This window comes from Lissotriton vulgaris, chromosome 1_1, assembly GCF_964263255.1.
Source record: "Lissotriton vulgaris chromosome 1_1, aLisVul1.2, whole genome shotgun sequence".
NCBI lineage: Eukaryota > Metazoa > Chordata > Amphibia > Caudata > Salamandridae > Lissotriton > Lissotriton vulgaris.
In genome coordinates this window covers 380,700,202-380,725,525 of record NC_141685.1, presented here as the reverse complement: position 1 = coordinate 380,725,525, position 25,324 = coordinate 380,700,202, and the positions used below count along the sequence as shown (strand labels likewise).

At 54.4% G+C, this 25,324-nt stretch overlaps 2 protein-coding genes across 4 annotated transcripts in view; both read left to right on the top strand.

The window, feature by feature from the left end:
- TUT4 (terminal uridylyl transferase 4) overlaps positions 1–25,324 on the top strand; it is a 1,145,308-nt gene that overhangs the window by 449,309 nt on the left and 670,675 nt on the right. The window lies entirely within an intron of this gene.
- LOC147747214 (uncharacterized) overlaps positions 1–25,324 on the top strand; it is a 187,214-nt gene that overhangs the window by 83,374 nt on the left and 78,516 nt on the right. The window lies entirely within an intron of this gene.

Below are 25,324 nucleotides of genomic sequence, written 5' to 3'. Positions count from 1 at the left end.
CCTCATCCCGGACCCCCCGACCTCCAAGTGCGAGGGTCCGGACATCAAAGGGCGCCAGACCTATAACTGGGGAAGCTCCAGAGCAGGAAGGCAGTTGTATCCTGGAGTCGAGAGACACCGAGACAAACTCATCCTTGGAGGCCTGCTGGCGCTGCCGCGGCTCCTTCGTGAACCATCTTGAAGGACTGCTGGCGCGGCTCATACTTTTCGTGAACCATCTTGAAGGCCTGCTGGCGCTGCCGCGGCTCATCCTCTTCGTGAACCATCTTGAAGGCCTGCTGGCGCTGCCGCGGCTCCTCCTCTTCGGGAACCATCTTGAAGGCCTGCTGGCGCTGCCGCGGCTCATCCTCATCGTGAACTATCCGTGAAGGCCTGCTGGCGCTGCCGCGGCTCGTCCTCTTCGTGAACCATCTTGAAGGCCTGCTGGCGCTGCCGTGGCCCCTCCTTGCGAACCCTCCAGCTCGAGGATTGTGAGCTCCACACCCGCTACCCCTGTACCGGTACTGAGACTGTCCCGCTACCCCCTTCCTCAAAGAGACTAGAATTGACGGGATCCTCGTATCCTGGTCCTGCTGTATCGTCAAGTTACACTGCCTAAGAATACCTATAAAAGTGTACATAACCTATCTTGGTGTGGTGTCCATCTGTGGGGGGGGGGAAGTTGCTCGTCCGTACGATTACAGGAGAGGGCCCTCGCCAGGAGGCCTCTCCCCCTTGCTCGGCCGACCCGCCGGGTCCCCGTCTAACACCCCCCACACACCCTTTCACCCTCACTCACCCTCTCACCCTCACACACCCTCTCACCCTCACACACCCTCACTCACCCTCACACCCTCACCCTCACACCCCCTCACACACCCAACCCCCACACACCCAACCCCCACACACCCACACCCCCACACACTCACACCCCCACACACTCACACCCCCACACACTCACACCCTCACACACCCCCACACACCCACACCCTCACACACCCTCTCACCCTACTTCGAACCCTCACACCTCTTCACCCAAACACACCCCACACCCTCTCACCCTCTCACCCCCTCACCCCCACACACCCTCACTCCCTCACCCACCCCCTCACCCCCCCTCACCCTCACCCTCCCTCACCCTCACACCCCCTCACCCTCACACCCCCTCACCATCACACCTCCTCACCATCACACCTCCTCACCCTCACACCTCCTCACCCTCACACCCCCACACACCCACACTCCCTAACCCTTACACCCTCACCCTCCCCTCACCCTCACACACCCCTCACCCTCACACCCCCCTCACCCTCACACCCCCCTCACCCTCACACCCCCCTCACCCTCAAACCCCCCTCACCCTCACACCCCCCTCACCTTCCCTCACACACCCCTCACACCCCCACATCTCCTCACACACCCACACCCCCTCACCCTTACACCCCCTCACCCCCCTCACCCTCACCCTTACCCTCACACACCCTTACCCTCACACACCCTCACCCACCCTCACACACCCTCTCACTCTCACACACACCCTCACCCTCATACCCCCTCACCCCCTCTCACCTTCACACACCCTCTCACCCTCTCACCCTCACACACCCTCTCACCCTCACACACCCTCTCACCCTCACACACCCTCTCAACCTCACTCACCCCCCTCTCACCCTAATACACCCTCTCACCCTCACACACCCTCTCACCCTCACACACCCTCTCACCCTCACACACCCTCTCACCCTCACACACCCTCTCACCCTCACACACCCTCTCACCCTCACTCACACCCTCACACCGCCTCACCCTTACACCCTCACCCTCACACTCTCACAACCCCACACTGTTAGACGGGGACCCGGAGGGTCGGCCGAGCAAGGGGGGGGAGAGGCCTTCTGGCGAGGGCTCTCTCCTTCAATCGTACGGACGAGCAACTTCCCCCCCCACAGATAGACACCACACAGAGATGAGTTCTGCACACTTTTATATATCTTTAGGCAAGGTAGTTGACGGTACAGTGGAAGCAGGATACGAGGATCCTGCCAATTCTAGTCTCTTTGGGGAAAGGGTAGCGGGACAGGGGTAGCGGGTGTGGAGCTCACAATCCTCGAACTGGTGGGTTCGCAGGTAGGGGCCGCGGCAGCGCCAGCAGGCCTTCAAGATGGTACACGAAGAGGATGAGCCGCGGCAGCGCCAGCAGGCCTTCAAGATGGTTCACGAAGAGGAGCCGCGGCAGCGCCAGCAGGCCTTCAAGGATGATTTCGTCTCGGGTCTCTCGACTCCAGGATACAACTGCCTTCCTGCTCTGGAGCTACCCCAGTTATAGGTCTGGCGCCCTTTGATGTCCGGATCCTCGCACTGGGAGGTCGGGAGGTCCGGGGTGAGGGAGTCCAGACACCCAGCAGGGGGGTGGAGCCAGCGCCCAGGGAGGCCGAGGGTGATCGAAACCGGGCGGAGGGGAGCCTTCGACACTCCTTCGCCCATTGACTTGCCAAGTGGTCTCCTTACCCCCTGGGTGGATGGTGGTGCTTCGATGTCCGGGCCTGGCTGGGCCCGAGGCCGAGGTCGACCCGAGGCCACGAGGCCTGGTTTTGAAGTGTCCAAAATGGCGGCTGGGCCGGAGACCATGGTTCGGGAAGGGACCCGGGCCAGCCGAGACTGTTGTGTTCATGAGCCAATGTTCCGTCGGGGACGGGCCGTGGGTTGACCCGACGGGTTGCATGGGTTGTTCCTGCCTGGGAAACAGGGGTGGCAGGGGTCCGCGACCCGCCGTGCGGGGAGGGGACGGGCATGCCACGAGGCCTGTCCAACATGCGTCCCCCCCCAGCTGAAGGCAGGGAAAGTCACCCATCCTCTTGGGTAATCTCCTCGCCGAGGCGGAAGAAGCGGGACAGGCCGTCTGCGTTGGCGTGGTCTTGGCCTGGGCGATGCTCCACAGTGAAATCCATCCCTTGCAGGGAGATGGACCAACGTAAAAGCTTTGGATTCTCTCCCCGCCTCTGCATCAACCATTGCAGGGGTCGGTGGTCTGTTTGCACCCAGAAGTGGGTACCGAAAAGATAGGGCCTGAGCTTCTTGAGGGCCCACACCACGGCGAAGGCCTCTCGCTCTATGGTGCTCCAGCGCTGTTCTCGGGCCAGCAGGCGTCGGCTGATGAAGGCCACTGGCTGATCAACCCCCTCGGTGTTGAGTTGGGAGAGGACGGCCCCAACGCCATGATCGGAGGCATCCGTTTGTACTATGAATTCCCGGCTGTAGTCGGGGGCTTGGAGCACGGGGGCGGTGCACATAGCGGATTTGAGTTTCTCGAAGGCCGCCTGACATTCGGGAGTCCAGTGGACTTTCTGGGTGTTCTTTTTGGACGTGAGTTCTGTGAGGGGCCCCACAATGCTGCCATAGTCTTTTACGAAGCGCTGGTAGTACCTGGTGTGCCCCAGGAAGGCTCGGACCTCTGTTTGGGTGACCGGGGGTTCCCACGCTTGAATGGCGGCGATCTTGAGTTGGAGGGGGGCCACCAGGCCACTTCCCACCTGGTGCCCCAGGTAGGTCACGGACCCTTGGCCGATCTGGCATTTGCTGGCCTTGATGGTTAGCCCAGCCTGCCGGAGGGCGTTCAGGACCTCCCGGAGGTGGTGGAGGTGTTTTGCCCGACTGTACACGGCAATATCGTCCAGATAGGCGGCGCTGAATTCCTCCAGACCCGCCAAGACCTTGTTCACGAGTCTCTGGAAGGTGGCGGGTGCGTTTTTCATTCCGAAGGGCATCACTTTGAAGTGGTAGTGGCCATCCGGGGTGGAGAATGCGGATCGCTCCTGGGCACCGGGAGTGAGGCCGATCTGCCAATAGCCTGCTGTCAAATCAAGGATGCTCAGGTAGCGGGCGGCCCCCATGCGGTCGACTAACTCATCTGCCCGGGGAATGGGGTGAGCGTCGGTCCTGGTGACGGCGTTCAGACCCCGATAGTCTACACAGAACCTGAGCTCGGGGGCGACTCCCGGGGCGGCGGCCTTGGGGACCAGTACGACCGGGCTGGCCCAGGGGCTGTCAGAAGGCTCCATCACTCCTAGAGCCAGCATCTTGGAGACCTCCGACTAGATGCAGGCGCGTACTCGATCCGGTACCCTGTACGCCCCGGGCTATCCCGGGTGACCCCCGGGATGAGGGAGAATAGGTCGGCAAATTGTAGAAGCAGGTCTTGGCAGTCTTTGCGTTGCACGGGAGACAGGGCCTCGGAGAGGTGGACTCCTTCCACGGAGCCGTCTTTCTCGAGTGTCTTCAGGAGATCGGGGAGGGGCTCGGAGTCCTCTTCAGCCCCGCTGTCGGTAGCCATCAGGAGGCTGAGTTCAGAGCGTACAAAGTGGGGCTTAAGTCTGTTGGCGTGTAGGACCAGTAGAGGGTTCCGGGGTGACTCCAGGTCTACCAGGTAGGTGACGGGCCCTTGCGCTCCACCACTTTGAAGGGTCCCGTCCATTTGTCCTGGAGGGCGCAAGGTTCAACTGGGGACATCACCCAGACCTGTTGTCCCGGCTCGAACTCGATGGACGAGGCGTTCTGATCATACCAGCACTTCAGGTCCTCTTGGCTGGCTTCGAGGTTGGCCTTGGCAAGTTCCCTGAACCGCCGGGTCTGGTTCCGGAGGGCCAAGAGGTACTTGTACACATCCGGGGGAGTCTTCGGAGGGGTCACCTCCCACCCTTCTTTGACCAGGCTGAGGGGGCCCCGGACGGGGTGTCCATACAAGAGTTCGAACGGACTGAAGCCCAGGGATTTCTGGGGGACCACCCTGTAAGCGAACAGGAGGCACGGGAGCAGCACGTCCCATTGGCGACGGAGTGGCTCTTCCAGGCCCATGATCATCCCCTTGAGGGTGCGGTTGAATCGCTCTACTAGTCCGTTACCTTGCGGGTGATAAGGGGTTGTGAATTTGTAGGTGACCAGGCACTGTTGACACAGGGACTTCATGTACTTGGAGATGAAGTTCGTGTCCCTGTCACTGACGACTTCTCGGGGGAAGCCCACCCGCGAGAAGATCCCCATCAAGGCTCGGCCCACCACGGGCGCTGCTACGGTCCGGAGCGGTATGGCTTCGGGTTAGCGGGTGGCATGGTCCACCAGGACAAGTATGACCCAGTGACCCTGCGCTGTTCGGGGCTCCAGGGGCCCCACAATGTCTATCCCCACCCGCTCAAAGGGAGTGGTGACGATGGGAAAGGGTTGCAGGGGGACTTTAAGTTTTCGGCCGCTCTTCCCTCTGGCCTGGCAGGTGGGGCAGGCCCGGCAGTGGTTCGTTACATCGTTCCGCATCTTTGGCCAGTAGAAGTGGGTCACCAGGCGGCTGTACGTCTTGTCCTGCCCGAGGTGCCTGGCAAGAGGCACATCGTGTGCCAGGTTCAAGAGAAAGTCTCTGAATCGGAGGGGGACCACCAGCACCCGGCTGGCTCCCAGTTCGGCGATCTTTTGCTCACTGTAGAGCAGCCCGTTGTCCCAGTAGATCCAGTGGGCCCCCGAGGCATCCCCTGCGCTCTGGGCTATGGCTTGTTGTCGGAGGCCCTCGAGGGAGGGACACGCGCTTTGTTCCTGGCGGAACTGCTCCTGAGTGGGGCCACCCTCTTGGCGCCACTGGGCCAGCTCCGGGATGTCTTGGAGTTGGTCCTGTTCTACGTGGCTGAGCCCCGGAGGACCAGGCTCAGGGGTAGTTTCTTCTGCGATGAGCGGTGGAGGAGGTTCGGGCCTCTCCTGCTCCTCTGGGCTGGAGATGGTGCGGGCGGCCATGGATCGGGTCGTCACACAGACCCATTCCGGGAGACCAAGCATCCCCAGGATCTCTCTTCGCTCAACGGCTGACCAGGGCGAGCTCTTGAGGTCGTTCCCCAGAAGGCAGTCCACCGGAGCATCGTCGCGGACAGTCACTTTTAGCATGCCAGACACCCCCCCCCACTCGAAGGGGATGCGGGCCATCTGGCACAGGCTTTCGGAGTTGTCTGCCGACCGTACTGGACAAAGTACATTGGGTAGGATTTGGTCGGGGGTCACCAGATGGCAGCGGACTGCGGTCACACTGGCCCCTGTGTCACGGAGGGCTTCAGCCCGGCGTCCATTGATGGTGACCCACTGGCTGTATTTCTGCGTGTTAGCGGGAATGGGCGCCCGCGGGACCATGTCCCTCTCCCCTAGACAGACCAGGGACCTGGCGGCTGGCTCCCACTCGGGCTGGTATTGCTCGCACTCTTCGGCTTCTAAGTGGCCTGGCTCTTCTCCTAGGGCGACGGCGGTGATCTGGCGGTTCATGGGACTCTGATTTTTCGGGCAGTTAGGATCATTGGCGTAGTGGCCGGGTCGCTGGCATTTGTGGCAGGTGACTTTGGAGCGGAACCCGGGCCGCGTTGGAGGGCTTCCTCTTCCGGCCGGGGGCGGGGGATTGCTAGTGCGGGGCACCGTGACGGTGTCCCGGCCCCGACCCTGGCCTCCTCCTCCTCCTCCCCGGGGGTGGGGGGGCCCCTGGGAGGCCCTGCTCTGTTCGCTGGACCAGTTCCAAGAGACCCGTGTGCTCTCCCATCGGTCTGCTTCGATGGCGAGTTTCCGAGGTTCGGTCAGCTTACTATCGAGGAGGTGCTGCCTCAGTTCTACGAAACAATTATTGGAGAGGTGCTCCCACACAATGAGCTTTAATAATTGCTCGTAGGTGGTGACCTGGCTGCCCTTGATCCATCCCTCGAGGGCTTGGCTAAAAAAAGTTTACGTACTCCACCCAGGTGGTACCGGGGATTCTCTTACAGTCTCGAAATCGCTGCCGGTACATCTCGGGCGTGAGCCCATAGCGAGTGAGGAGGGCGGCCTTCATGTGGTCGTAGGATGTCATCTCGTGGTCAGGGAGTTGCAGCAGGGCATCTCTTCCTTCGTTGACGAACTTTCCCCATAACCCGGCTCCCCAGTCGCTCCGCGGAATTCGGTGGGAGGTCATGGCCACCTCGTAGGCCTTAAACCATTGCTGGATATCATCGTTCCGGTAGTATTCCCGGACAACGTCCTTGGGGATGTGGACCTTGGGGTCCGCAGGGGAAGCGGGACTCTGGTGCCCGGGGACGCCAAGGTCTTTGTTTTGCCGTCGAATTTCGAGTTCTTTTAAATTTCGTTCATGCTCGTATGCTAGTCTCTTTTCTTCTAGCGCCCTCTGGCTCTTTTTCTCTTCTCGTACTTCCCTGAGCCGTAAGTGTTCGAGGGTTATCTTCTGTTCTGCCAGTTTGAGTTCTCCGTCTATGCGGAGTCGAGCCAGCTCCAACTCGTGGAGCCGGCTTTTCTCCCGTTCTTGGGCCTCTTCGGACGAGAGGCCCGCTCTTCTTCCTTCCACGGGGGTGGTATTTGCTTCTGTGGACTCGAGGCTTTGATTTTGGGGTGGGGACGCTTCCGTCTCCACCCAAGATTCCAAGGCGTGCTTGAGGTCATCTTTTGTGCTCAGTCCTGTGGTAGCAATGCCCAAATCGATGCAGAATTGCTTTAGTTCTTTGTGGCTGTATTCTTCCAGCCGTTCCATCTGAAATTTTTCGGTAGTTCCACTCTCTTTTGTCGTCATGGCTGTTGTGTGTCGTGGGGTGAGTTACTCTCTGTAGGATTATGCGTCGGCTCGGATCGCACCGCTGGCCACCAATGTTAGACGGGGACCCGGAGGGTTGGCCGAGCAAGGGGGAGAGGCCTCCTGGCGAGGGCCCTCTCCTGTAATCGTACGGACGAGCAACTTCCCCCCCACAGATAGACACCACACAGAGATGAGTTCTGCACACTTTTATATATCTTTAGGCAAGGTAGTTGACGGTACAGTGGAAGCAGGATACGAGGATCCCGCCAATTCTAGTCTCTTTAGGGAAAGGGTAGCGGGACAGTCTTTGTACCGCACGGGTACAGGGGTAGCGGGTGTGGAGCTCACAATCCTCGAGCTGGTGGGTTCGCAGGTAGGGGCAGCGCCAGCAGGCCTTCAAGATGGTTCACGAAGAGGGTGAGCCGCAGCAGCGCCAGCAGGCCTTCAAGGATAGTTCACGAGGGTGAGCCGCGGCAGCGCCAGCAGGCCTTCAAGATGGTTCACGAAGAGGAGCCGCGGCAGCGCCAGCAGGCCTTCAAGGATAGTTCACGAGGGTGAGCCGCGGCAGCGCCAGCAGGCCTTCAAGATGGTTCACGAAGAGGAGACGCGGCAGCGCCAGCAGGCCTTCAAGGATAGTTCACGAGGGTGAGCCGCGGCAGCGCCAGCAGGCCTTCAAGATGGTTCACGAAGAGGAGCCGCGGCAGCGCCAGCAGGCCTCCAAGGATGAGTTTGTCTCGGGTCTCTCGACTCCAGGATACAGCTGCCTTCCTGCTCTGGAGCTACCCCAGTTATAGGTCTGGCGCCCTTTGATGTCCGGACCCTCGCACTTGGAGGTCGGGAGGTCCGGGATGAGGGAGTCCAGACACCCAGCAGGGGGGTGGAGCCAGCGCCCAGGGAGGCCGAGGGTGATCGAAACCGGGCGGAGGGGAGCCATCAACACTCCTTCGCCCATTGACTTGCCAAGTGGTCTCTCTACCCCCTGGGTGGATGGTGGTGCCTCGATGTCGTGGCCTGGCTGGGCCCGAGGCCGAGGTCTACCCGAGGCCACGAGGCCTGGTCGTGGAGTGTCCAAAATGGTGGCTGGGCCGGAGACCATGGTTCGGGAAGGGACCCGGGTCAGCCGAGACTGTTGTGTTCATGAGCCAATGTTCCGTTGGGGACGGGCCGTGGGTTGACCCGACGGGTTGCATGGGTTGTTCCTGCCTGGGAAACAGGGGTGGCAGGGGTCCGCGACCCGCCGTGCGGGGAGGGGACGGGCATGCCACGAGGCCTGTCCAACACACACCCTCCCCCTCACCCATCATCACACCCCCTCACCCCCAACACCCTTGCACCCCACACCATCGCAACCCTCACCCTTACACCCTCACACTCTCACAACCCCACACCCTCCCCCTCACACCCCCTCACACTCCCTCACCCTCACACCCTCCCTCAGCCTCACTCACCCCCACACCACCTCACCCTCACACATCCTCACTCATCCTCACCCACCCTCACTCACCCTCACACCCCCTCACACTCCCTCACCCTCACACCCTCACTCAGCCTCACTCACCCCCACACCACCTCACCCTCACACATCCTCACTCATCCTCACTCACCCTCACTCACCCTCACACACCCTCACACCCTCACTCCCCTCACCCTCACACACCCTCACCCCCACCCCCCTCACACCCTCACTTACCCACACCCTCACTCTCACCCCCTCACTCAGCCTCACTCATCCCCCACACCACCTCACCCTCATACCCCCTCACCCCCTCACCCTCACACACACCCTCACCCTCACACACCCTTACTCACCCTCACTCACCCTCACACACCCTAACTCTCACACACCCTCACCCCCTCACACACCCTCACACACCCTCACCCTCACACACCCTCACCCACCCTCACTCACCCTCACACACCCTCACCCTCACACACCCTCACTCTCACACACCCTCACCCCCACCCCCTCACACACCCTCTGTTGGACTTGGCCCGTCTGGCAGGTCCATCCCTGAAGTTTTTATGGTATATGTAACCTGGGGATGGTGATTCCCCCTCTGAGTGCGTGTGAAGAGAGAGCGACCTACCCTTCCATAGGAATACATGGGGAATGGATGAGTCCTCGGTAGTTCCCGATGCGTAGGGTGTGCAGGGTCAAGTCTGGTATGTATGAACTTGTGAGATTGAATGCTGCGCAACGGTATATGTGGCATGAGTGGGTCTAGTATAGAAGTCCCCCTTTTGGAAGTTGGCATATTTGTGGAATGTGTGCCTGGCGTATGATTGGCCGAGGCTGGCTGGTGAGCCTGGCTCCCAGGATCTGGGAGGGTCTGCCCCGGTGGTGAATGGAGTGTTTAGCATGCTGATGTGAGGGGAGGAGTGAGCCTGGGTCTGCTTGTGGATTAACTGTCTGGTTTGAGTGTCATGAATGAGGCTGGGTTTTCCCCAGACAATGCTGGCTCCACCCCCTGGGGTGCGGCTGATGTTCCTAGCCTGGCCAGTGTAAAGAATCCCCCCATAACCAGTTCCAGCTGGTTCTCTCCCTGCCTGCCCCTTCAGACCAAGAATGTGTGTATAAAAAGGGTGCTGTGACACTAAGGACTTGTTCTTGTTCTTAACTTGAATCTACCAGGGGCTGCTGCTGCTTGGGCTCAGGGTTGGCTTGCCTCCCTGGGCCCTGCCCTACTCCTGGACTGAGGATGGCCCTTTCCCCTTCTTGGCGCTGCTGGGCCCACCCTGAGGTCCTGGACTACCTAGGGACTTTATTATCCTGCATCTAGCGCTTGGGGAGCCCTGTCCCTTCTGCCCAGCACCTGGAAGCGCTGTTCCCTGCCCTCTACCGCTTTGGGGCGCTTCACACCTGCACGAGCGCTGGTAGCGCTATATTCAACAAACCGGTGCTCACCCGGCGTCTGCCCCGTGCTACAGAGGTTCTACACCCCCAGTGAGCGCCACCTCGATTCCTGGACTCTATCCACTGCGCCGGTGCCACCCGGCATTCCCGGGGTTATCCCCCGTCACCGCCGCCAGCCCGAGCTTCCCCGACTCCCGAGACACCGGTCCGCCACGTCACGAGCCGCGCCGCGCTGGGATTGGTCCCTGCGCTGGCGCCGCCCTCGCATTGGCTGGGACTGGCGAGAGGGGAGAGGAAGCAGCTCGAGGGCCTGGGCGGAGATCCCCGAGCGAAGGCAAGCCCGGGGAGGAAAGGAAAGGCTGCCCGCACGCCTGGAGGGTTCCATGGAGCAGGAGCTCCCCTCCAACGGCCACCACCCGACCCGGTGAGTGCAGCTACGAGGAGGGGGCGTCGGGGCACATTGTCGGTGCCCGCCCCTCCCCTCCAACGACCCGTCTGTTGTGCTTTTGGGCCTGTGGGGCCCCCAGTGATGCCGGGTCCCCCGAGGGGGACCCCGCTTGCCCAGATCTGGTCCTGAGCTTCCGATGAGCCTGCAAGGCTCCGCCCACTATTTGGTTCTAAGAGCCCCGTGATGGCTCCCACGTGGCCCCTTGCTTCTCGAGCCCAGAGAGGCTCTCCCATTTGGCGCATTCCTCCTGAGCCCGGGAGGCTCCACCACGGGTTCCAGTAACCCGAGCCCCGAGGGGCTCCACCATTGTCCCTTGCCCTATCGAGCCGGCGAGGCTCAGCCCCAGCACCCCTGTCCTCGAGCCCGTGAGGCTCCAACGTGAGGCCCCATCATCTACGGCTGCCCAGCACTTCGTGGGCAGCCACCACGTTTAGGTTTATTGTAGGCTACCTGCAGCCCACCCTGACATTGAGACTTTGGGGCGTCCCAGCCCCCGAAGGCCAGTTGGCCTGTTGAAAGTACTCGCTAAATGTTAACTGTGCTCCTTGAGAGTTATTCTGCGTTTCCTTCCTACAGGTACGTCTGTGGTGTTATGTACCTTGCCATCCCTTTCGTATAACCTTGCCTCATGTTTGTCGATACTGGTTAGAGTGAGTTCTATTGCTAGTCCTATGAGACCCCGGGGCGTGACGTATTCTACTGCTAAACCCCTGGTGATTATGTGTTCTAGTCCTAGTCCGAGGAAGCTCCCAGCTGTTATATGTTCTAAATGCCAACTCCATCATGTGCACATTCCTGGCAGTGGTCCCTTGGCCCTGCCCTGTACCTTTTCCCTTGTAACCCCTGCCGTGCCTCGAGCACATTGTAAAGTGGTTGTTCCTATGTGTCCTTCTTAATACAATGACTATTTTCATATATACTTGGTGTGGAGTTCCTATTGTGGGAGGCCCGGGATGTTGTTGTTGGTGGGTGCGTGCGCAAATGCTTCACACATGTCCTCCGAGATAGGCCTGACTGCCCACGCCGCGTTACCTAAAGGGTGAGCAGGGGTCTACTTTACATAGGAGTGGCGGTCTCTGACTGGCTGTGGCGCAAGCCCTGGCCGGCCGGGGGTCCCATTTCCTACACTGGTGGCTAGCGGTGGGATCCGGACTTGTGTTTGCGCAGTACCACAACGATAACTGGCCTCCCTACAAAACTCTGTATTGTAAATGGTCGCAAAGAAAGGAGATTATTGTTTTTAGGAGGTTACTTAAATGTCCGTCTGTGAAAAATATGTTCTGGTTAGGTGGCCCTAGCCTGGGAGGGTAGATCAACTCCCTAGTGCAATGTGTTTTCTGGATTCACCAGAAGGGTGGGATCCAGTGGTGGCAGCGTAATTGTGTTCAATGTGTATGGTCCCTGTCCCTTCCCTGGAGTAATGGTACCTGTGCCACATGGGGTCAGGTCAGGTTGCTAAAAATGTCTGTTCTGTGGAAAATGTTTAAAGATTAATAGAAATACCCGTTCTGTGGAGAGTTTTAAAGGTTACTTAAATGTCTGTTCTGTGGAAAAATGTGTGCATGTATACTGTGAGTTAGGTGTCCCTAGCTTGGGAGGGTAAACCATCTCCCTAGTGCAATATGGTTTTCTGGATTCACCAGAAGGGTGGGATCCAGTAGTGGTTGCGTAATTGTGTTCAAATGTGTATGGTCCTTGTCCCTTCCCTAGAGTAATGGTACCTGTGCCACAAGGGTCAGGTTGAGGAATCAGGGGCGGTGGAAAACTGTCTTACCAGTCTAGGGGACGGTGTGTGGATGAATGTTGAGGTGTGCTAAGTAATGGAGTGTAAGTTCTCTGGGATGGGGAGCTTGCTGAATCAACGATAATCCTGTCCTTCCTTACCCCGCTGAATGTGTTGGATGCATCATGTGTTCCGTACACCGCTGAATGTGTTCTAGGCGTCAGGTGTCGCCCTGGCTGAATTTATGTTAAGTTGTATCCCGGACAAGGAAGACCTGCTGGCGCTGCAGCGGCTTGCCTTGGGGAGAGCTGAACCTTGAGACCTGCTGGCACTGCCGCGGCTCATCTCGTTGAATTTATGTTAAGTTGTATCCCGGACAAGGAAGACCTGCTGGCGCTGCCGCGGCTTGCCTTGGGGAGAGCTGAACACTGAGACCTGCTGGCGCTGCCGCGGCTCATCTTGTTGAATTTATGTTAAGTTGTATCCCGGACAAGGAAGACCTGCTGGCGCTGCCGCGGCTTGCCTTGGGGAGAGCTGAACGCTTAGTTCCCAGGTGGAAGACCAGTGGAGGGAGGAAATTCCAAGACTGGTAGGAGAATGTGTTCTGAGGGTGTTTCTCCTGGGAGAGCGCGGAACCTCATAAGTAGAGGTAGGGTGGGGCATTCTTGCCCGTGACCTCTGGCAAGCCTGAGGGTGCGGACCCTAGGTGGAAGGAACAGTGGTAGTCGTGGCTACACTGAGAAAGGGAGTGGAGAATGGCTATTGTGGGCCAGGGGTACCGTCCCCACTTCGGATTAGCAGGGACCAGTGGTATCTGGATGGCTTAGGGCCTGGTCCTAGTCATGGACAACTAAGGAGTACCAGGTGGGTAGCCTGGTTGGGCCTATGTCTTCATTTTTTTTTTTTTTTTTTTTTTTAAATTATTTTTAGTCTGTGTATGTCTATCGGTCCATGTGGCGTAGAACTGGAGGGTGTCCGGTAGTGCGGGCCGCGTCCATGTTTTATCGCCCTGCAGCAGGGAAGTCCATCACGGTAGTGATTTGTCTACCCTGCGTTTGGGCTGGGACGGGCATGTGTTGGACGTGGCCCGTCTGGGAGGTCCGCCCCTGAAGTTTTTATGGTATATGTAACCTGGGGATGGTGATTATTATTATTATAGGGGTTTGTAAAGCGCCTGGTGACGCCTCCCGGCGTGTCCCCGCGCTGTGGAGAGAGAGTATTTTTAGGAGGAGAGACTGAGAGCCTACCTCTCTGATTCCCCCTCTGAGTGCGTGTGAAGAGAGAGCGACCTACCCTTCCATAGGAATACATGGGGAATGGATGAGTCCTCGGTAGTTCCCGATGCGTTGGGTGTGCAGGGTCAAGTCTGGTATGTATGAACTCGTGAGATTGAATGCTGCGCAACGGTATATGTGGCATGAGTGGGTCTAGTATAGAAGTCCCCCTTTTGGAAGTTGGCATATTTGTGGAATGTGTGCCTGGCGTATGATTGGCCGAGGCTGGCTGGTGAGCCTGGCTCCCAGGATCTGGGAGGGTCTGCCCCGGTGGTGAATGGAGTGTTTAGCATGCTGATGTGAGGGGAGGAGTGAGCCTGGGTCTGCTTGTGGATTGACTGTCTGGTTTGAGTGTCATGAATGAGGCTGGGTTTTCCCCAGACAATGCTGGCTCCACCCCCTGGGGTGCGGCTGATGTTCCTAGCCTGGCCAGTGTAAAGAATCCCCCCATAACCAGTTGCAGCTGGTTCTCTCCCTGCCTGCCCCTTCAGACCAAGAATGTGTGTATAAAAAGGGTGCTGTGACACTCTGGACTTAACTTGAATCTACCAGGGGCTGCTGCCTGCTAAATGGAAGCGGTTTGTCATTTATTGTGCGAACCACGTCATTAACCCGCTTGATGCTTCCATTCAGGACATCATCTGTTACCTGTTCCATCTGTACCAATGCAATTTGGTGTATTCTTCCATCCGCATTCACATGTCTGCGATGGCCGCGTACCTCCAGAATAGGCAACACCTTTCACTTTTCAAGGTGCCTGCTATCAAGGCATTTCTGGAAGGACTCAAAAGGGTCATTCCACCACGGACACCACCAGCTCCGGAATGGAACCTCAATGTGGTTCTTACAAGGCTGATGGGTCCTCCTTTGTGAGCTTCAGTTTCTGACTTGGAAAGTGGCTTTCTTAGTAGCAATTACATCGCTACGGAGGGTTAGCGAGTTGCAGGCCCTCACCATCCAAGAGCCTTTTTTCCAAGTCCATGCTAACAGGGTGGTACTCCGCACTAACCCTAAATTTCTACCCTAGGTTGTGTCTCCATTCCACATAAACCAAACAATCGAGTTGCCGGTGTTTTTTCAAAATCCTGAGTCGCTGGCGGAGCGGATGCTCCACACCCTTGACGTTAAAAGGGCCCTAATGTATTACATTGACAGGACGAAGGATTTTCGAAAGACTAAGCAGCTTTTCGTTGCCTTTGCATCACACCACAAGGGTAACGCTATTTCCAAGGCTGGTATTGCTAGGTGGATCGTGAAATGTATTCAGATCTGTTACGCTAAGGCTAAACGCACTCTTACAATTCCACCAAGAGCCCACTCCACCAGAAAGTTGGGGGCCTCTATGGCTTTCCTTGGGAACATTCCCTTAGAGGATATATGTAGAGCAGCCACATGGTCTACCACACATACATTTACTAAACATTACTGTGTAGACGTGCACTCTAAACAGCAGGCAGCTGTAGGTCAGGCTGTTCTCAAGACACTTTTCCAAACTGCTGCAGCTGGCACGGGCGGCCGCCGATAATGGGGGGACTGCTGTGTATTCTATGCACAGATATGAATTCAGCAGCCCACATGCCTCGAACTGCAAATGCTACTTACCAGTATGCATCTGTTCTTGGCATGTAGGGCTGCTGACATTCATATCGCCCGCTCTCCTACCCGGCGCCTGTAGCAGCTGCAGTACTCATGTATATGCTCATAAGCATGGTCATCACTCACATAGTTCACTCCATCTCGGCCACAATGGCTAAAAACAATCTGGGGATGGAGGCGATGCCCATGCGCACTGTAGTCCAGGGGAGGAGCCACCTATCTCGTGATACTTCGAAGACTCTTCCAGGACAACAATGTGCAATCATCCGGACCCAACACTAGGCGGCGATCTATGCACAGATATGAATGTCAGCAGCCCTACATGCCAAGAACAGATGCATACTGGTAAGTAGCATTTGCATTATTGTAGGCTACCTGCAGCCCACCCTGACATTGAGACTTTGGGGCGTCCCAGCCCCCGAAGGCCAGTTGGCCTGTTGAAAGTACTCACTAAATGTTAACTGTGCTCCTTGAGAGTTATTCTGTGTTACAGGTACGTCTGTGGTGTTATGTACCTTGCCATCCCTTTCGTATAACCTTGCCTCATGTATGTCGATACTGGTTAGAGTGAGTTCTATTGCTAGTCCTATGAGACCCCGGGGCGTGACGTATTCTAATGCTAAACCCCTGGTGATTATGTGCTCTAGTCCTAGTCCGAGGAAGCTCCCAGCTGTTATATGTTCTAAATGCCAACTCCATGTGCACATTCCTGGCAGTGGTCCCTTGGCCCTGCCCTGTACCTTTTCCCTTGTAACCCCTGCCGTGCCTCGAGCACATTGTAAAGTGGTTGTTCCTATGTGTCCTTCTTAATACAAAGACTATTTTCATATATACTTGGTGTGGAGTTCTTTTTGTGGGAGGCCCGGGATGTTGTTGTTGGTGCGTGCGTGCGCAAATGCTTCACACATGTCCTCCGAGATAGGCCTGACTGCCCATGCCGCGTAACCTAAAGGGTGAGCAGGGGTCTACTTTACATAGGAGTGGTGGTCTCTGACTGGCTGTGGCGCAAGCCCTGGCCGGCCGGGGGTCCCATTTCCTACACCCTCACTCACCCACACCCTCACTCTCACCCCCTCACTCAGCCTCACTCACCCCCCACACCACCTGACCCTCATACCCCCTCACCCACCCCCTCACCCTCACACACCCTCACTCACCCTCACACCCCCTCACTCACTCACCCTCACTCACCCTCACACACCCTAACTCTCACACACCCTCACTCCCCTCACCCACCCTCACTCCCCTCACCCTCACACACCCTCACCCCCACCCCCTCACACACCCTCACCCTCACACACCCTCACACACCCTCACCCTCACACACCCTCACCCTCTCACACTCACACCCTCTCACACTCACACCCTCTCACCCTCACTCACCCTCTCACCTTCACTCACCCTCTCACCTTCACTCACCCTCTCACCTTACCCCCTCACACCCCACCCCCCCTCACCCACATCCTCACCCCCACCCCCCCTCACCCACATCCTCACCCACCCTCATCCTCACCCTCACACACCCCCTCACCCTCACACACCCCCTCACCCTCACCCTCACACACCCCCTCACCCTCACACCTCCTCACCCTCACACCCCCACACACCCACACTCCCTCACCTTTACACCCTCACCCCCCCTCACCCTCACCCCCCTCACCCTCACCCCCCTCACATTCACCCCCCCTCACCCTCACACACCCCCTCACCCCCCCTCACATTCACCCCCCCTCACCCTCACACACCCCCTCACCCTCACACATACCCTCACCCTCACACACACCCTCACCCTCACACACACCCTCACCCTCACACACCCTCACCCTCACATCCCCACACCTCCTCACACACCCACACCCCCTCACCCTTACACCCTCACACCCCCTCACCCTCACACCCCCTCACCCTTACACACCCTTACCCTCACCCTCCTGCCACCTCACCCACCCCCTCACTCACCCTCACTCACTTTCACACACCCTCTCACCCTCACACACCCTCTCACCCTCACACACACTCTCACCCTCACACACACCCTCACCCCCCCTCTCACCCCCTCACACACCCTCTCAACCTCACTCACCCCCTCACCCTCACTCACAACGCCTCACCCTTACACCCTCACACTCGCACAACCCCACACCCTCCCCCTCACACATCATCACACCCTCGCAACCCACACCCTCACAACCCACACCCTCGCAACCCACACCCTCGCAACCCTCACCCTCGCACACACCCTCACCCTCACACACCCCCTCACCCTCACACCCCCCTCACCCTCACACCCCCCTCACCCTCACACCCCCCTCACCCTCACACCCCCCTCACCCTCACACCCTCCTCACCCTCACACCCCCCTCACCCTCACACACCCTCACCCTCACACACCTCACACACCCCCTCACACCTCCTCACCCTCACACCCCCACACACCCTCACACACCCACACTCCCTCACCTTTACACCCTCACACTCCCTCACACCCTCACACTCCCCACACTCCCTCACCCTCACACACCCTCAGCCTCACTCACCCTCACAAACTCTCACCCCCACACCCCCACACCCTCACACCACCTCACCCTCATACCCCCTGTTAGACCTGACACCCTTGGCGTGGTTTTCGCCCATCTTTTTGCCTCGGCCTCCTGTATTTTTGATGCCGTGCTGGATTTCGTTTTTGCTGGTTTAGATGCTTTGGACACTCTGCCACTGCTGATCAGTGCCAGAGTGTAAGTGCTCCCTATGTAAATTGTCATATTGATTGGGTATACCTGATTGGCATATTTGTATCACCATGAAGTCCCTAGTAAAGTGCACTGTGGGTGCCGGGGCTGGTGATGACAGATGCTACTAGTGGGCCTGCAGCGCAGATTGCGCCACCCACATAAGTAGCCCTAAAATGGTGTCTCAGGCCTGCCAGCACAGGGCCTGTGTGCAGTCAGTGGACTGCCATATCCGCCTGGCCATTTTCCCAACTGGCTGGGCCTAACCCTTCCCTGTTTGTGCACATCAGTCGCCCCTATGGAAGGCTCAAGGTACCCCCCTGGGCAGGGTGCAGTGCATGGGTAAGGTCGAGCATGTACTAGTGCACGTAACATGCTCTGGTAGTGAGCAGCAGCCATTTTGTGTGCTCACTGCTGCAAGGTTATCTTGCTCCTTAGATTAACATGGTGGGAGGCTGGTCCCAATGTATACCAGCCTATCTTCTCATAGGAACAAGATGGGACATAAGTGATTGATATCCCTGAACTCAGAATTTAATAACACATCTTTTAGGAAAGGTTGTTTTTACATTCTGTGTTTGAGAATAGTACTTTTAGAAAGTGGCTGTTCTCTTGTCTAACCTTTCTATGTGCCTGGGACTGTTTATGGATTGACTGTCTGGTTTGAGGGTTGACTGGGGCTGCAGAGCCCCCAGGAGGTTGTCTGAGTCAGCCCGTGAATGAAAGGCTGCATCTGCTGCCAAGGAAGTGGGAGGAGATAGCACCTGGGAGTGACTAGGGCTGTGCCTGCCTGACCACAATGCTGACTCCACCTCCCGCTGGGCGACTGTCACCTCTGTCCCTGATACTGAAAGAAAGAAGGAAGCCAGGAAAGCCCCAGTAACACCCAGAACTGGTTTAGACAGGGCTCAGGGCCCACTTGCACAAAGACGTCAAAGAACTTCAAAGACTTTTAGGGGTATAAGAGAAGGACCCCTGACAACAGAAAATCGGATTCTACAATCAAGAGGAACCTCTGCTGGAAGAAGGACTGCTGGAGAACTGAAGGAAGATTGCCTTGCTGTGTGCTCTAAGGGCTGACCTGTTCTGCTGTTCAACTAAAAGCTGAGAAGAGGAAAGGGACTTTGCTGTGTGCTGTGACCCTGCCTGCTTGAACTAAAAAGACTTTGCTGTGTCTTCAACTTGAATCTCCAAGGGCCTGAGAAGAGCTGGCCTCCTGTTCCTGGAACCCAGGGTTAAAAGTTTCCTAAAGAAACTCCAAGACGCTGTGAAGATCGTGCTGTTTTGGCCTGGTGCGTGCTTTATGACCAACTGCTGAGCGTGGGCAGTGATCGGTGTTCTCATCGGCACATACTCAGCGAGGGTCGGAGGTCCGTGGTGTCTGCCCTCGTGAGTTCTGCTCTAAAAAGGTTGTGTGGCCGTGAGGGCGGTCTTGCTGTGACCTGCACCCTCAAAAATCATCTGCCGCCTGTTCACCACCGCGGCCCGGGGCCAGAAATACCCTTCAAAGGTTGCTGTCCCTAGTCGGAGCTGCGGGGCCGAAGAACGAAGCCGCCGCGCTCCCATTGGTCAAAAAGAACGAGCCCCCTCAGCAAATGCCGCGCTAGGATTGGCCTAGCGCCGCCGCGTTATTACCGAGGCTGTGTCCTGATTGGCTGCCGGCGTCTGCAGCGTTGCGGGCTTGTCCCGGGAGCCGCGCTATCATTGGCTGACTCCCGGGCATCCGTGGAGGCTTGTCTGGGAGCCGGGACCGGATTGGTCCACATCATCGGGACCTTCGCGAGAGCCGTGTTTCCAGTGCCGAAGCCGGGGAAGATTGACCCGACCTCGCCGAGGGAGCGCCGTGTGTGCCCCCGGCCCCTGGCCTGTCTGTCCCTGCTCCGATCGCCGAGCCAGCTCCCCGCCGCTCCCAGAGGATCTGAGAGCGGGCGGAGGGCTGCTGGGACCGGCCGGGGCTGGGAGCGAGTCTGCTCTGTTCGGCGCGGTGCATCTGAAGCCATTGGGGTAAAAGCGCTCGCATTGCTTGGGCGCAGTATATCGAAGGGCTGATTCTGAAGTAAGAACACGCTGGTATTGCGCTGGCAACCCATTTAAGAGCTAATTTGAAATAAGTCAGTAACACTATTTTCTTTTTATACTGATTTAAGAGACTTGAGACCGATTTTTTACATTTGAACTTCCTGATAATCAGTGCAACCATCAAGCTTAAGTGCAACCTTTCTGCAAAGAAGCAACCATTGTGTATTGTTGATTTTTTAATTGCTGCAAATAGATAAAGTTATATTTTTATAAATATACTTACCTGTGTGGTCTCAGTTTGTGGTGGATGGGGGATCATTGTTTGTGTTAAGAACATTTATTATACGCATTGCCTTGGGGATAAGCCTGCCTGCTCGCGCCAAGCTACCTAGAGGGGGAGCAGGGGTTATCTACTGTGTGTATTCCTTCACCCTGACTAGAAGCAAGGGTCCCTACTTGGTCTAAGGTACTTACCTCTGCCAATTAGAGACCCCCAGATCTAACACCCCCTCACCCCCCTCACACTCACACCCCCTCACTCACCCTCACTCACCCTCACTCACCCTCACTCACCCGCACACCCCCTCACTCACCCGCACTCACCCTCACACACCCTCACTCTCACACCCCCTCACCCTCACACACCCTCACCCTCACACACCCTCACTCCCCTCACCCCCTGACACACCCTCACTCACCCTCACACACCCTCACTCACCCTCACACCCCCTCACCCCCCTCACCCCCCTCACCCTCACACCCCCTCACCCTCACACCCTCCCTCACACACCCTCACACACACTCACTCACCCTCACACACACTCCCTCACCCTCACACACACTCACACACACTCACACACCCTCACACACACTCACACACCCTCACACACCCTCACCAGCATAGCATAACAAAACACAGTATAGCATAACAAAAAAAGCATAGGATAGCAAAACATAGCATAGCATATCATAACAAAACAATGCATAGGATAACAAAGCATAGCATAGCAAAACACAACATAGCATAACAAAACACAACAAAACATAGCATAGCACAATAAAACCGCATAACAAAACAAAGCACAGCATAACATAGCATAGTATAACAAAACATAGCAGAACAAAACATAGCATAACCTAACAAAACATAGCATAACATAACATAAAACAAAGCATAGTATAACAAAACATAGCAGAACAAAACAAAACATAGCATAACCTAACATAAAACAAAGCATAGCGTAACAAAACATAGAACAAAACATAGCAAAGCACAACAAAGCATAGCATAACAAAGCACAACAAATCATAGCATAGCATACATAACAAAATATAGCATTGCAAATCATAGCAAAACACAGCGTAACAAAACAGCATAGCATAACAAAACGTAGCATAACAAAACAAAGAATAGGATAGCAAAGCAAAACATAGCATAACGTAACAAAACATAGCATAACATAACATAACAAAACATAGCATAACAATACACAACAACACATAGCATAACAAAACATGGCAAAACACAAAACATAGCATAGCTTAACAAAACACAACAAAACATAGTATAGCAAAACAAAACATATAATAGCATAGCAAAACCTAGCATACCAAAACAAAACATATAATAGCATAGTATATCCTAGCATACCAAACACAGCAAAGCATAGCATAGCATAGCAAAACATAGCATAGCATAATAAAACACAACAAAACAGCATAGCAGAACAAAACCTAGCATAGCAAAACATAGTGTAGCCTAACAACACATAGCATAGCATAACAAAACACAGCATAGCATAACAAATCAAAGCATAGGATAGCAAATCAAAGCATAGGATAGCAAAACATAGCATAGCATAACAAAACAAAACATAGGATAGCAAAAAGAAACATAGCATAGCATACAGCATCACTCTGCACCACCACAGCATCACTCAAAAGCACCACAACATCACTATGCGCTACCACAGCATCACTGAATGCCACAGCATCACTTGTTCGCCATCACATCACTCAGCGCCACCACAGCATCAATCTGTGCAACCATTCAACAACACCTGGTTCAAATATATTCTCTCAATGTTTCAAGTTTTATTACAAATGTAACAAAAAGATGGTAATATTTCACTTCTGTTCTTGGATTTTCGGCACAATAAAATACACTGAACATAATCTTCACAAAAGTTATTTACAAAACTTTAAGCTATTGCCATTATAAATGACAATAACTTTTATTTAAGTATTAATTATTGAAAAAAAATTAAAAGCCATTGTTATTTGTAATATCAATACATATAAGTCACGTAAATACAACACATGTTGCATTACAAATGCTATACGTGTCACATTTGCGAAAGTTATAGCTATTGGCATTGTAAATGACAAAGCTATTAATTTCGCTGTTTTCAAAAACAAAACCTGAATAAAAAATGTGTTATTTACAATACCAATAGCTCAAACTTTCCTAATGCGAGACCTATTGCATTGCAAATGCTTGTTATATCTCCTAAGGTTTATTAAGGGACTTAGTAACAAGCTCCCTCCCACTCCGTTTATCATGCCTGAGTGGGATCTTAATTTGGTGTAAACCTTTTTTTATGGGTGTTCCGTTTGAGCCTCTACATAGTTGTCCCTTAAGGTTACTTACTTTCAAAACAATTTTTTTAGTTGACATCTTCACAACTTTATATGCAGAGAAATTGGTATTGAGAACTAGGGCTGATTTCCTGCCAAAGGTGGTTACTCCCTTCCATTTGGTCCGGTTTATCACCCTTCCTACTTTATATCCTCCCCCCCTCATCCAGTTAAAGAGGAAGAAAGGCTTTATTATTTGGACTCTAAGAGCTGTGAACTTCTATGTGAACATAACTCGTTATCTCCTACTGTTTGTTGGCTATGTGGGCAAGATGGAAGGAAAAGCAGTGCTTAAGAGGTCATCTTCGAAATTGATTATCCTATGCATCAAGATCTGCTACACCATGGCTAACAAGGAACTACCTGAAGGTATTAGAGCTCCATATACTAGAGCTAAGCCTTCTACTTCTGCTTTGGCTAGAGGTGTCCCTATGGTTCACATTTGCAAAGTGGCGACTTGAGCTTCCCTCCTCACTTTTGCGAAGCACTATTGTTTAGACTCTGAAGTGAGGAGGGACGGTCCATTCGTCCATTCATTGTTACAGGACTTTTTGGTATAAACAGATAGGCACCCAACTCAGAGTGCGGGACTGCTTGGGGGTTCTGTTCAAAAGGTGAGGAAACCACAGGTAGATATATCCATCAGAATAACACGTTATTTACATTCAATAACACTTTTTCTGGTGCATACAATATCTACCTGTGGATTCCTCACTTACCCACCCACCCACCCGTTGCTCGTCTGCTTATGCAAAAAACAAAGCTGTTTATATAGTATGTATTTTATTTACATGTACGAATGCGTGTATATATATGTTTTTGTGTGTATGTATATATATAATATATATATATAATATACACACACAGCCTTTTATTGGAGATCTTTCAGATGCTCTTGCATGGGCGCTGTTGGTTTCACCTGTTTGCCTCGACGGCACAAAAAAATGGGTCGAAACTGTTGTCAGCATGCCGATGAGGGCATCTCATGGCTTCGATGAGGCCACACTTAGTCGTGTGTGGAGACGTGGCGTTGTAATGTCTTCATCTACGTGAGAGAGCTGTAAAGAAATGTTTCCCTGGAATGCTGGTGCAATGGGATATTCAAAAGGTGACAAATCCACTGGTAGATACATGCATCCACCAGAAAAAGTGTTACCGAAGGTAAGTAATATGTTCTTTCGATCAGATCCTCTTCTATAGCATCTGAGAGGTTCGCATTCTCATCCATTCTAGCAGTGGTATGGTTCCAAAGGTGGAGAGATGTTCACATTCTTTAATTTCTGTTCCCAAGAAGGAGGGCATGCTGTGAGAAAAGATCTCTCTCAGGCTTTTTGAAATGGGACATGTTCAAAATCCAGGAGGCAGAGTCAGCACAAGACGCGGCACATTGCCAAAGCGGCCTGGGACAAAGTCCTTTCCTCCTGATGGATCTCTAACTTTTCATCCTTAAGGTTTATATGAAAGCTCACCTAACTAGAGGTGACCTCATATACCACAAACAGAAGGGTAAGACGAATAAGTTTATAAATCTACCCAAAAATATCACAAATAGTGATATGTTTTTCTATCTGTGTTAAATGTTGTATTTGTCCTGACGAATGCTCTTAGACCATTCCCGGCCAACAGAGCAGAAACATGTCGACGTTCTTGCAATCCGATTAATATATGCTATGGATACCTAAATTCCTGCGAGCATACCCAACCAATTTTTAACTTAAGAGTCCAGCGTCACTAATAAAGAATATCCCAGTCGCCTGGAAGCTTTTTTAATATAACCTTTACGCACTTTCAGTGGGGTAACTCTATATTCTCTGGAGACTGCCACAAAACCAGAGAACGCCTCGGGTGAGGCTGGCAATTTCAATTGTTAAACCCAATGATTGCTGCCATAACGTCTGTGTGGGGCGGCCAACAACATATACCGCTTACGTTATACACAACGTTTATGAGGGTTTTCCAAATATTTCTCTTGGTATTAGTGGTTACAAGTGTCCTATCCACTTTTGATTAATTCTGCCTAACTCTGGGGAACAGATAGGACAGCTATTCCTCTTCCCTCATTTTGATGAACTCGAACTCATGTTCAAAATCATCTAATTTGCACAAGTGCTGCAGGCCTTCATTTAACAGGTTTGGTTGCTCTTCCTGAGCCTGCAAAGCAGCACCTTTCTTATCCTTGTTCTCGACACTCCGAGGTATTACCTCCAGTTTGTGGTGGGAAAGGAAATCTTTCAATTTGCAATTCTTCAATTCTTCACCAAGTTCTTGGCCTTTCACTTTAACTTTACACTCACCTCCAGAGATGTGGTGGAAACAAGGCACAGCATATGAATCTTTTTACCAGTTTCAAACTGAAAAAAAGATACTTACAACAGTGGGTTTGCAGCCACCTAGCCCTTCTTTACCCATCCAAATAGGGGGAAAAGTTGTTTAGGATTTCCTCTTGATTGGTGAACTAATTGGTAGAGTTGTTGGCCTATTCTTCCTATATG